The sequence below is a fragment of the Anser brachyrhynchus genome (genome assembly GCF_964034855.1).
Source record: "Anser brachyrhynchus genome assembly, chromosome: 3".
Lineage (NCBI taxonomy): Eukaryota > Metazoa > Chordata > Aves > Anseriformes > Anatidae > Anser > Anser brachyrhynchus.
The window spans coordinates 30,486-41,131 of record NC_137696.1 but is presented as its reverse complement, the minus strand read 5'-3'; the positions used below and the strand labels follow the sequence as shown (position 1 = coordinate 41,131).

The 10,646-nt window shown below is 50.8% G+C and overlaps 1 protein-coding gene across 12 annotated transcripts in view; it reads left to right on the top strand.

Moving 5' to 3' along the window:
- Positions 1-2,561: 2,561 nt before the first annotated feature.
- The window catches only part of LOC308192685 (uncharacterized protein), a 29,125-nt gene continuing 21,040 nt past the window's right edge, over positions 2,562-10,646 (top strand). For 4 of the 12 annotated variants that reach the window (XR_013948994.1, XR_013948995.1, XR_013948997.1 and 1 more), the window contains exons 1-15: positions 2,562-2,920; positions 3,543-4,108; positions 4,249-4,303; positions 4,655-4,755; positions 5,973-6,083; positions 6,202-6,254; positions 6,626-6,762; positions 6,896-7,017; positions 7,133-7,225; positions 7,385-7,438; positions 7,539-7,631; positions 8,771-9,055; positions 9,132-9,375; positions 9,447-9,540; positions 9,717-9,804. The gene's annotated coding sequence lies outside the window, so the exon portion shown is untranslated. Of the gene's footprint in view, positions 2,921-3,542; positions 4,109-4,248; positions 4,304-4,654; positions 4,756-5,972; positions 6,084-6,201; positions 6,255-6,625; positions 6,763-6,895; positions 7,018-7,132; positions 7,226-7,384; positions 7,439-7,538; positions 7,632-8,770; positions 9,418-9,446; positions 9,541-9,716; positions 9,870-10,646 lie in introns of those variants that run through there. The other 8 variants (XR_013948996.1, XR_013948999.1, XR_013949000.1 and 5 more) reach the window with 8 other exon arrangements.

Below are 10,646 nucleotides of genomic sequence, written 5' to 3'. Positions count from 1 at the left end.
ACCACCACAGGGGAAGATGTTCAGGTGTTTCCCTCTGAGGGTCTGAGGTGAGGCTGTTTGTCGCTGCAGTTGTCGCTGGCTGGTTGTCGCTGCAGTTTTTTTAACTACATCCAATAGAGTAAAATTCCAGTTTCTCTTTTAGAGGTGCTCTAGGTGGCTTCAGAGAACGGGTGGAAGTATCTGCCACGTGGGGTAGGTAAGGGACTGAGGTAAAGGAGGGGATGAGAGTAACTGACCTGAGGGTGCAGTGGCTTTTATTGCTGTGGTTGCTTTCTGTTCTGCTTATCAGGTGCCACAGGGAAGGTGGGCTGTGATAGTCTTTAGAATAGGAGCAAAGGAGGTCACTGGAATGCTGTTTGGTTCCTGAGAAAGGTGTTGCAGAGGAAAAAGGTGGTCTGGCGTGGCAGCTCCTGATGATGGTGGTCGTCTTCAGTAGGTGAAGCGGTGCCTGAAGCCCCATGCCGTGGAGCCTGAGCACGCCTCGCTGAGGATGAAGCCTGCTTTCCAGCAGTTCCCAAAACTGTGTTGAGGCTGAAATGGTGTGTCTGTGTTTGGGCTGGGGTTGCACCTTGGTGAGCGTAGGGATGAGTTTTAAGTTGGTACAGCAGAGGGCCAGGCTCCATTGTCCTGTAGTGTGTTTTGACCCATCAGCATAGCCTTTTGGTTTACAGATAGCCTACTCAAGTACGTGATTTTTCCTGCAAGTGATGTTATTACATGGAATTGATTTTTTTTGTTGTTTTGGCGTGTGATCTGTTATGCTCCCAGATTTTTCTTTCTTTGTAAAGAAAGGTTTGAGCTAATTCCAGCTGAAAAAATTTCAGTTGCTTGGTCGTATTGTCCTTTCAATATTCAAAGCTGCAGCAAAAGCATGGGGATTGTTGCTTCTAGAATCACCCCAGTTCTCTTGTCTGCAGTCTGCATGCTATTGAGCTAAACCACATTTAAAAAAAAAACAACACAGTAAACAGAAACAAGAAACAAACCACCACAGCTGTTGCTCCTGCTCTCTTCCTACTTTCTTGTGCTTTGCCCCTCCCCTTTCCCAGGTGATTGGGTTTGGGTGCTGGGCGGGGCCAAATGGTATATGAGCCCCGGGTATGCCATTAGAGAGTTCATTGTGCCTGGGCTGCTCTTTGGGGTAAGTGCTTTGTTTTTCCTTCAGTCAGTTGCAGGGTTCTTTGGGCAGGTTGGAGTCTATGGATTTCTAGATTTTAAGTGCTTGGAAATCACTTACTAGAGGGATATTTAGCAGAGGTTGCTGGCTCACTTGTTTTTGGGATGGTGGGATCCACTTGTGTTTTTGGGTTATATTTGAATCTCTAGACGTATGAAGCCACTTGTGTAACTCTCCAGAGGACTAAAAAGAGCTTGATTACACACTGCAAGAGGCTTGACCACGTAGGCGCAGTATTACCAAGAGACTGAGCAGGGTCGTATCAGAGTTACCTTTTTCATCTGTAAAGGGTAAGTCTGTGATTAGCCCTGCTGGGGCTGCTGTGTGTGCATGGCTTTTTGGCATTTGTGGAGCTCAGTTGTTTTTTTTGTGTTTATGTTCTTTTTTTTTTTTTAAGGCCAAGTAGTGTGTGCGCTGAGCGTGGTTGGCAGGAGGAGGTGGGGAATTGTCTGGCAGGGGAGCTGTTCAGGACTGGTAGGTTTGGTTTCTAGGAGCGTGCGGCATCCTTCCTGTGCGATGCCACTGATTGTTGGGCAGGAACGTTCCAGCTCGTGTGTCTTAAACAACGTAGCTTGTGCAGTGTGTGTTGTGTGGCCCGGGCAGAGTTTGCCGCGGCGCTGTGAGCGAAGAATCTCAGCTCGAGCTGGTGAGCAGCTGAAGTAAAGGAGCTGGGAAGAGAGAGGTATTGCAGCAGGTACGCTGTGGCTGTGAGGTGCCTCAGGGTGTGCTTTTCTCTTGTCTCTGCAGGGGCTTCATGAAGTCTTGGACAGGGAAATCCCCGTGTCACGGAGCAGTGAGGGAAGGTGGGAGTTTTATCAGCCTGGTGATCCCTTATCTGAAGCGAAGGGAAGACATTCAGGTGTTTCCCTCTGAGGGTCTGAGGTGAGGCTGTTTGGGACAGAGGAGCAATGTGGCAGGTGGTCGCTTGCAAGCACAGTGGTCATTTTGTCCTTCTGTGTTCCCAGGTGGCATGGGTGATGGTGGCCGTTCCTTTCGAGCTTGGATCTAACTTGCAGGTACAGAGGCAAGTGGACTGCTGTTTTGAAACGAAAACATTAAATATGGGGTGACTTCTGTTGTTGAGGGATGGGTGCTAATGCTGTCAGCTGAATGTTTGTCTTCTGACTGTGTTTTCCTTTGTTCAGGCTGAAACGCAGTGTGCAGTACAGGACGTCACGGCGCGAGCTACCTCTGGAGTGACTCTGGTGAGTGATGAACAGAGGTAGGTGTTATTTTTGGGGTGCGGTTGTCGCTGCAGTTTTTTTAACTATATCAAGTAGAGTAAAATTCCAGTTTCTCTTTTGGAGGTGCTCTAGGTGGCTTCAGAGGACGGGTGGAAGCATCTGCCACGTGGGGTAGGTAAGCGGCTGAGGTAAAGGAGGGGATGAGAGTAACTGTCCTGAGGGTGCAGTGGCTTTTATTGCTGTGGTTGCTTTCTGTTCTGCTTATCAGGTGCCACAGGCAAGGTGGTGGGCTGTGATAGTCTTTGGAATAGGAGCAAAGCAGGTCACTGGAATGCTGTTTGGTTCCTGAGACAGGAGTTGTAGAGGAGAAAAGCTTTCAATATTCAAAGCTGAAGCAAAAAAAATAAACCACAGCTGCTGCTTCTCCTCTTTCTACTTTCTTGTGTTTTGCCCCTCCCCTTTCCCAGGTGATTGGCTTTGGGTTCCAGGGAGGGCCTGGTGGTCATTGAGTCACAGGCATCCCATCAGAGAGCTCATTCTGCCTGGGCTGCTCTTTGGGGTAAGTGCTTTGTTTTTCCTTCAGTCAGTTGCAGGTTTCTTTAGGTGGTTAAGAGTCTATGGACTGATGTGTTTCCAAGTAGAGACCGGTACGCCCATCTTTGTGAGGTAACAACTAGTAGGATCTGTTAGAGTAAACCAATCTAGTAATAGGTGCCTGTATTGCATGCAGCTCTTCTTCAGGTGAGTAATTGTTATAGCGTGTTTACGGATAGGATGGCAGTGTTACTTTGTGTGTTTGCTTTGTGGTTCTGGGTCCGTTATGATTTTTGCAGAATTAAGGCAAATGTTATGAAAGTTACAACCTTGGTGGCAAAGTGATGGAGCAGGGTTTAGGAGATAAGTATCATCGAGGCTCCCTGTGTAAGCATGTGTCTGAAAAGAGCAGCAGTAGGCGTGTAAGGGGTAGTCTTTTTCAGGGTTAGGGACAGTTTGTTTTATTTTTGGAGCTTTTGCCTGTGGTTTGTGTGGCTGTAGAGTCTTTAGACGTTGCAGCCTTCTAGTTTTTAAGTGCTTGGAATTCACGTAATAGAGGTGTGCTTAGGAGGTGTTGCTGGCTAACTTGTTTTTGGGAAATGGTGGGGTACGGTTCCTTTTTTTTTCAGTTATCTTTTAATCTCTAGGTATATCAAGTCATTTGCATAACTGTCCAGAGGCTTCACAAGGAGCTTCAGTACGCATCAGAAGGGGCTTGACCGCATAAGTGCAGTATTACGGAGAGACTGAGCAGGGTCACCGTTCTCATCTGTAAAGGGTAAGTCTGTGATTACCCCTGTTGGGGCTGCTGTGCATTCATGGCCTTTTGGTATTTGTGGACCTGAGGATGTGGTTTTTTTTTTCTGGCTCTCGTCTCTGTGTTTGAGTCCTCTGCAAGGAGCTGTACTATTTGCATGTCCACCACGGATATGACCTCCTCTTTTTGTTTCTTGTAGCCCAGGGCATGGGCACGGACACTTGAATGAGGCACGAGGGTGAGTGGACGGCAGTGTGGGCCCTGAGTTGGTCAGTGGATTGTGTTGGTCTGCTTTGCCTGTTATGCAGGCTTTGGAAGCACCTTGCGACAGCAGAGTACATCTCCTGCCACGTTCCTGAGGCGCGCCAGGCGTCAGCGGTTCCAGTTCCTGAAATGCTGGAGATGCTCTGAGCACAAGAGGAGCTGGGAGCGTGATGCATCTCCTTGGGATGTTAGGTGAGCGAAGCGGTGGTACTGGGTTGGGGAACGTGGGTCTGGGGCTTCTTGGCTGTTGGGGTAGGGGAGGAAAGAAGAGGAGTGGGTATAGACTGTTTTGTGGATTGTCATTTTTGTTTGTTCTTTCTCCTTGGTCTAAGCTACGTGACCTTGGCTCAGCACAGTAAATGGAAGCGCTAAGCCTGGATCGGGAAGGTGAGTGGAGAAAAGTTGGGAAAAGGGCATTGGTTTTGGTTTGGTAGTCTATTGGTCCCACCTCTGGGTGACTCCTCTTTTCCGGGGACGAAGAAGATAGTGGGGACATCCTAGTTGGCTTCTGTGGTCCACCTTGAGGATGGATTGTGACCCCTGAGAATTAAGTCCAGGGGCAAATACTGTGTGTTTGGGGGTGGTTGGCAGGGGAAGGCGGGCAGTTGTCTGGAGTTGGTCTATCTGACTTCAGTAGCAGAGCAGGTCAGTGGACTACTGTTTTGTTTTTGAGGTGGGTGTTTCACTGGAAGAAGTTTGGCTGGTGTGCCAGTGCCCGATGGCACTTTATTTCTGCAGGTGAAGAGGAGCCTCGTGCCGGAAGCAATGTCCTGGCTAGCCTTCGTGTTCCTTGATGAGGATGGAACCTGCCTCCCATCATTCCCAAGCTAAGTTGCGGGGCAAGTGCTATGTTTGCTTTCGGGTTTTGAATGCACACATAGGGCGAGGGTCTGTGCTTTTAAGTCATTGCTGTGGATGGGGCCTTTTAGGATTGATCATGGTCAGACAGTGTGTGGGGGCGTGGGATTCTGTCAGGTAGGGCTTGAGCACGTGCCAGGCAGGGCAGTTCCAGCTTGGTGTCTGTGTTCTGTGTTGTCTGTGCTGTGCTGTTGCTCCTGGTGCTTGGCAGGCCCTGGGGAAGCCGTCCTGAGGGTGTTGAACACTTGACCTCACTGGAATAATGCTGATGCTCAATTGGAAGCTGAGCATTTCTTATCTTGCAGTGGGAGCCTAAAGAGATCATTTCTTCTGTGCGTGTAATTTTTTTGTATCAAATGTTTCTTGATGCGATTATCATATGTTACGCGCTCCTCAGGTCTTGATATCCTCATTGCCTTTTTCCACTGGACGGATTAGATGGGCAACTTGTTAGCCACACCAAAGGTCCTAAATGCTTGTTTCATCATCGTAGGGCTGATCTGAGCACTTCTTGACTTGCAGTCGCAGCTTAAAGCGCAGATGTGTTTCAGGTCTTGTGCATCATATTCGGTTTCAGATGGCATCTGTTTCCATCCTCGCTGTTGCGGAAGTCATGTGGGCTTCATCAGGAGCTCTGTCTTGGGAGTTCATTTCCGAAGCATTTTTCTTCCGGGGTTTGCACTCCCCATCCTTCTGGTCTCTTGCCTTGAAGGCAGGCTTTTTATGCCTCCATCATCCCAGTTCTGGCAGTTGCTTCCAGTCGCATGTCGTGACATTTGAGTCTCTCCTTGGGTCTGCTGCAGAGCACCTGTTCTGACTTGCTGTCGCTGTATGGCTTCCCTCTGGGAGTCCTTTTTTTGCGCCTTGTGTTCTGTGTTTTGTTCGTAACGTTTGTAGCATGCCTGTGTGTGTGTTTGGCCTGGAGCTGTCCTGCCTGGCAGTTAGTGATGGTAGCTAACGTGGCGGTGTACTAATACATTGTCCGGACTGTTTTGGCAAAGACATCCGGTCTGCCTCTGGGCACGTACTGAAGGGCAGCTGGCACAGAGTCATCTCCGTGGTGTTTGGCAAATGTGGAGGGGGAGACCTGAGCTGCTTGCGAGCAGCTGTTTGCATAGTGCTTGAATAGTGCTAGAGGAGAGGTCTGTCATTGAATCTTGAAAGCTCGCAGATGTGGAGTGTTTTTATTTTTCTCCAGTCCTAGATAAACCTTAGGAGCAACCGGTCAAAGGAAAGAGCTCCTTCTGGAGCTGTCAAGCTCTCGTTCGGCAGCTCGGTGACTGTCTTGATCTACTTCTGAGGTGCCGAGGCAAGTTGTCTGCTGTTTTGAAATGATAAAACTAGACATGGGGTCCCTTGTGTTGTTGAGGGATGGGTGCTAATGCTGGCAGCTGAATGATTACCTTCTATGTTTTCATTTGTTAAAGCTGAAACACAGCGTACAACCTGGGACGTCACACCCAGAGCTGCTTTTGGCAAGGTGAGCGATGAACAGACGGAGCACTTATAGTTGGGTTGCGGTTCTCACTGTCACTCTAAGTGACCCCTCTTTTCTGTTTTAGAGGTGTTGTAGCTAGCTTAAGAGGGTAGATGGAAGCATCTGCCTCGGGGTAGGTAAGCGGGTAGAGGTAAGGCAGCAGATGAGAGTAACTGTCCTAGCTGTGCTGCGGCTTAGGATGCTGCCTTAGCCTATGCTTTCCTTCCTCTTTCACTGGTGTCTCGCACAGGCTCAAAGGAGCAAACTGCATTCTGAAGAGCTGCCTAAGTAGGGGGGCTGGTCATGAGCTGGGTTGGAGCGGAATGGCCAAGTAGCACGAGGTGACTATGAAAGGTCTCTGTCTTGCTTTGCAGGTGCCATGGCAGGCTCTTCACAGAAGTGGCTGAGTATTTGAGATGAGGCCGGAGAGTGACAAGGAGCAGCACGTGCAGGGATGGTTTCCAAGCGCTGCGGTTGCTTTCTCTTCTGTTGATCAGGTGCCACAGGCAAGGTGGGCTGTGACATCAGTCTTTAGAATGGGAGCAAAGCAGGTCACTGGAATGCCGCAGGGCATCTGAGAAGGGTGTTTTAACAGGAAAAGTTTGTCTGGCATGGCGGTGTCTGATGGCAGTGTGTTTCCACAGGTGAAGAGGTGCCTGGAGCCCCATCTCATCTAGCCTGCACGTGCCTTGAGGATAAAGCCTGCTTTCCAGCAGTGTGGAAAGCACCACCAGTCTGTGGTGCCGGCCCGGCCGAGTTGGAGCATGTGAGCAGCTGAAGAAAAAGAGCTAGTGAAAGAGAGGTATTGCAGCAGGTAGGCTGTGCCTGTGAGGTGCCTGAGGATCTGCCTTTTTTTTTTCTTTTGTGGGTGCTTCTTGAAGCCTTGGAGAGGTGAATCCCCACATTGTGGAGTGCTGAGGAAAGGCGAGAGGGTCGTCAGCCCAGTCAGTGTCCCTAAGCAAGGTCCCCCTAAGGCAAGTCCTTGAAGTGTTTCCCCTGGTTTAGCAGGTGCTGCAGCAGGCCTTCCTCAGAATCTGCTGAGGGTCTGAGGTGAGGCTGGGTGGGATAGAGGAGCAGTGTGGTGGGTGATTACTTGAGAACACAACGATCATTTTATCCCTTTGTTTTCCCAGGTGGTGTGGGTGATACTGGCTGTACTGTTGGAGCTTGGACTCAGAGAGGAACGGGTGAGCACAACCGTATGTTGCTTCAGTGGTAGTCAGTATTGCGGAGGAGGTGGGCATCAGGGCCGGTGTGCTAGTGAATGCTGGTACGCTGTTTTTGCAGATGATGATAAGCCTGGCCATGGACTAAGATGTCTCAGTGTCTGTGCATTTCTTGAGGTGGAGGGAATTTACCATCCAGCAATCTGAGAGCTAAGTTGAGGGGCACCTGGTATTTGCATATGTGGTGTGGCTGATGGGAGCTGGGAGCTGGAGCAGCATGGAGCCAGCCGGCTGAATATACTTGGTGCCACTGTGAGGGTGGTTCAGGCTGCTTGAGGCTGGGTCACCAGGCTAATAGAAGGAGCAGGGGTATTTTGTAGTGTGAGTGTATGTGCCAGGCAGGACAGTTCCCATCTGTTTATTTGTCTTGTAGTGCTGCTTCTGCAGCGTGTGTTCTGTGTCATGCACTCCTCGGGTCTTTGTGTCAAATGTTTCTTGATGCGATCATCATATGTTACGTGCTCCTCAGGTCTTGATATCCTCATTGCTTTTTGCACTGGACAGACTAGAAAGGCAACTTGTTAGCCGTACCAAAGGTCCTAAATGCTTGTTTTGTCATCATGGGTCTGATCCGAGCACTTCTTGTATTGCAGACGCAGCTTAAAGCGCCGATGTGTTTCAGGTCTTGTGCATCATATTCTGTTTCAGATGGCATCTGTTTCCATCCTCACTCTTGCAGAAGTCATCTGGGTCGCATCAGGAGCTCTTGCTTGGGAATTCATTTCCTAAGAGATTTCTTCTGGGGTTTGCACTCCCCATCCTTCTGGTCTCTTGCCTTGAAGGCAGGCTTTTTATGCCTCCATCATCCCAGTTCTGGCAGTTGCTTCCAGTCGCATGTCGTGACATTTGAATCTCTCCTTGGGTCTGCTGCAGGGCACCTGTTCTGACTTGCTGTTGCTGTAGGGCTTCCCTCTGGGAGTCCTCTTTTTTTTTGCGCCTTGTGTTCTGTGTTTTGTTCGTAACGTTTGTAGCGTGCCTGTGTGTGTGTGTTTGGCCTGGAGCTGTCCTGCCTGGCAGTTAGTGATGGTAGCTAACGTGGCGGTGTACTAATACATTGTCCGGACTGTTTTGGCAAAGACATCTGGTCTGCCTCTGGGCACGTACTGAAGGGCAGCTGGCACAGAGTCATCTCTGTGGTGTTTGGCAAATGTGGAGGGGGAGACCTGAGCTGCTTGCGAGCAGCTGTTTGCATAGTGCTTGAATAGTGCTAGAGGAGAGGTCTGTCATTGAATCTTGAAAGCTCGCAGATGTGGGGTTTTGATTTGTTTATTTGTATTTCGTTCCCCTCCCCAGTAGAGGGGTAAACCTTAGGAGGAACCGGTCACAGGAAAGAGCTCCTTTTGGAACCGTCAAGGACTCGGTAGGCAACCCGGTGACTGGCTTGATCTACTTTCCAGGTGCTGAGGCAAGGGGGCTGCTGTTTTGAAATGATAAAATTAGCCATGGGGTCCCTTGTGTTGTTGAGGGATGGGTGCTAATGCTGGCATCTGAATGATCATTTTCTGACTGTTTTCATTTGTTAAAGCTGAAACACAGCGTACGACCTGGGACTTCACGACCAGAGCTGGTTTTGGCAAGGTGAGCGATGAACAGATGCAGCAGTTATTTTAGGGGTGCGGTTGTCACTGCAGTTACTTAACTACACAAAATACAGTTAAAGTCCTGTTTATATTCCAGAGGTGTTGTAGCTGGCTTAAGGAGAGCAGATGGAAGCATCTGCCTCGAGGGCAGGTGAGGGGGCAGAGTAAGGGAGCAGGTGAGAGTACCTGTCCTAGCTGTGCTGCGGCTTTGGATGCTGCCGCGGCCTATGCTTTTCTTTTTTTTTCGCAGGTGCCTTGCACAGACTCAGAGGGGCCAAGCTGCACTCTGAAGAGCAGCACGAGAAGGGCAGGCTGGTCGTGAGTGGGGTTTGAGCAGAATGGCCAAGTTGCGCAAGGTGACTGCGAAGGGTATCCATCTTGCTTTGCAGGTGCCCTGGCAGGCTCTACACAGAAGTGGCTGAGGATTTGAGAAGAGGTTACAGAGCATCAAGGAGCGGCACGTGCAGTGACGGTTTCCAAACGGTATGGTTGCTTTCTCTTCTGTTGGTCAGGTGCCACAGGCAAGGTGGGCTGTGACACTAGTCTTTAGAATGGGAGCAAAGCAGGTCACTGGAATGCCGCGGGGCATCTGAGAAGGGTGTTTTAACAGAAAAAGCTTGTCTGGCATGGCAGTGCCTGATGGCAGTGTGTTTCCACAGGTGAAGAGGTGCCTGAAGCCCCATCCTGTCTAGCCTGCGCACACCTCGCTGAGAATGAAAGCCGCTTTCCAGTAATTCAGAAAGCCAAGTTACGTCTCGGCCTCGAGCATCTGGGGCGTGTGCCTGTGCTTTTGGGCCTGTCTGTAGCATTTGGCACCTGCATTAGTACTTTCTTGGCATATCTTTAGGCTTTTGGGGCCTGTGTCTTGGGGGTGTGTGCAGCTGCTTGTTGTACACCTTTGGGGACTGTGTTTTGGGGGGGGGTGTCAGGGCCTGCATCTGGGGGGGTTGGAAGCTGCTCCTACAGTGTAGGGATCTGTATCTGTGGGGGTTGGGAGTTGCTTGTACACTGCAGGGACTTGCATCTGGGGGGGCTTGGGAACTGCTTGTACACTGCAGGGACTTGCGTCTGGGGGGGGTTGGGAGCTGCTTGTACACCTTTGGGACTTGCATCTGGGGGGGGTTGGGAGCTGCTTGTGCACTACAGGGACTTCCCTCTATGGGGCTTTGGGGCCTGCCTCTGGGGGGGGCGCTGGTTGGGAGCTGCTTGCACACCCTTGGGGCCTGCATCTGTGGGGGCTTGGTGCCTGTGTCTGGGGAGTGGGGGGGTTCAGAGCTGGTTGTACAGTATAGGAGCCTGCGTTGGGTGGGGGTTGGGAGCTGCTCGTACACTGGACGCCTGGGATTGTGGGGGGGGGAGGTTTGGAGCTGCTTGTGCACCTTTGGGGCTTGCATCTGGGGGGGGTCGGGTGCTGGTTGTACACCTTTGGGGCCTGCCTCTGGGGAGGGAGGGTGGGGAGTTGCTTGTACACCTTTGGGGCCTGTGTCTGGGGGGGCTTGGGGCCTGCGTCTTGTCGGGGGGGGGTGTTGGAGCTGGTTGTACACCTTTCGGGCTTGCATCTGGAGGGGGTTGGGGCCTGCCTCTGGGGG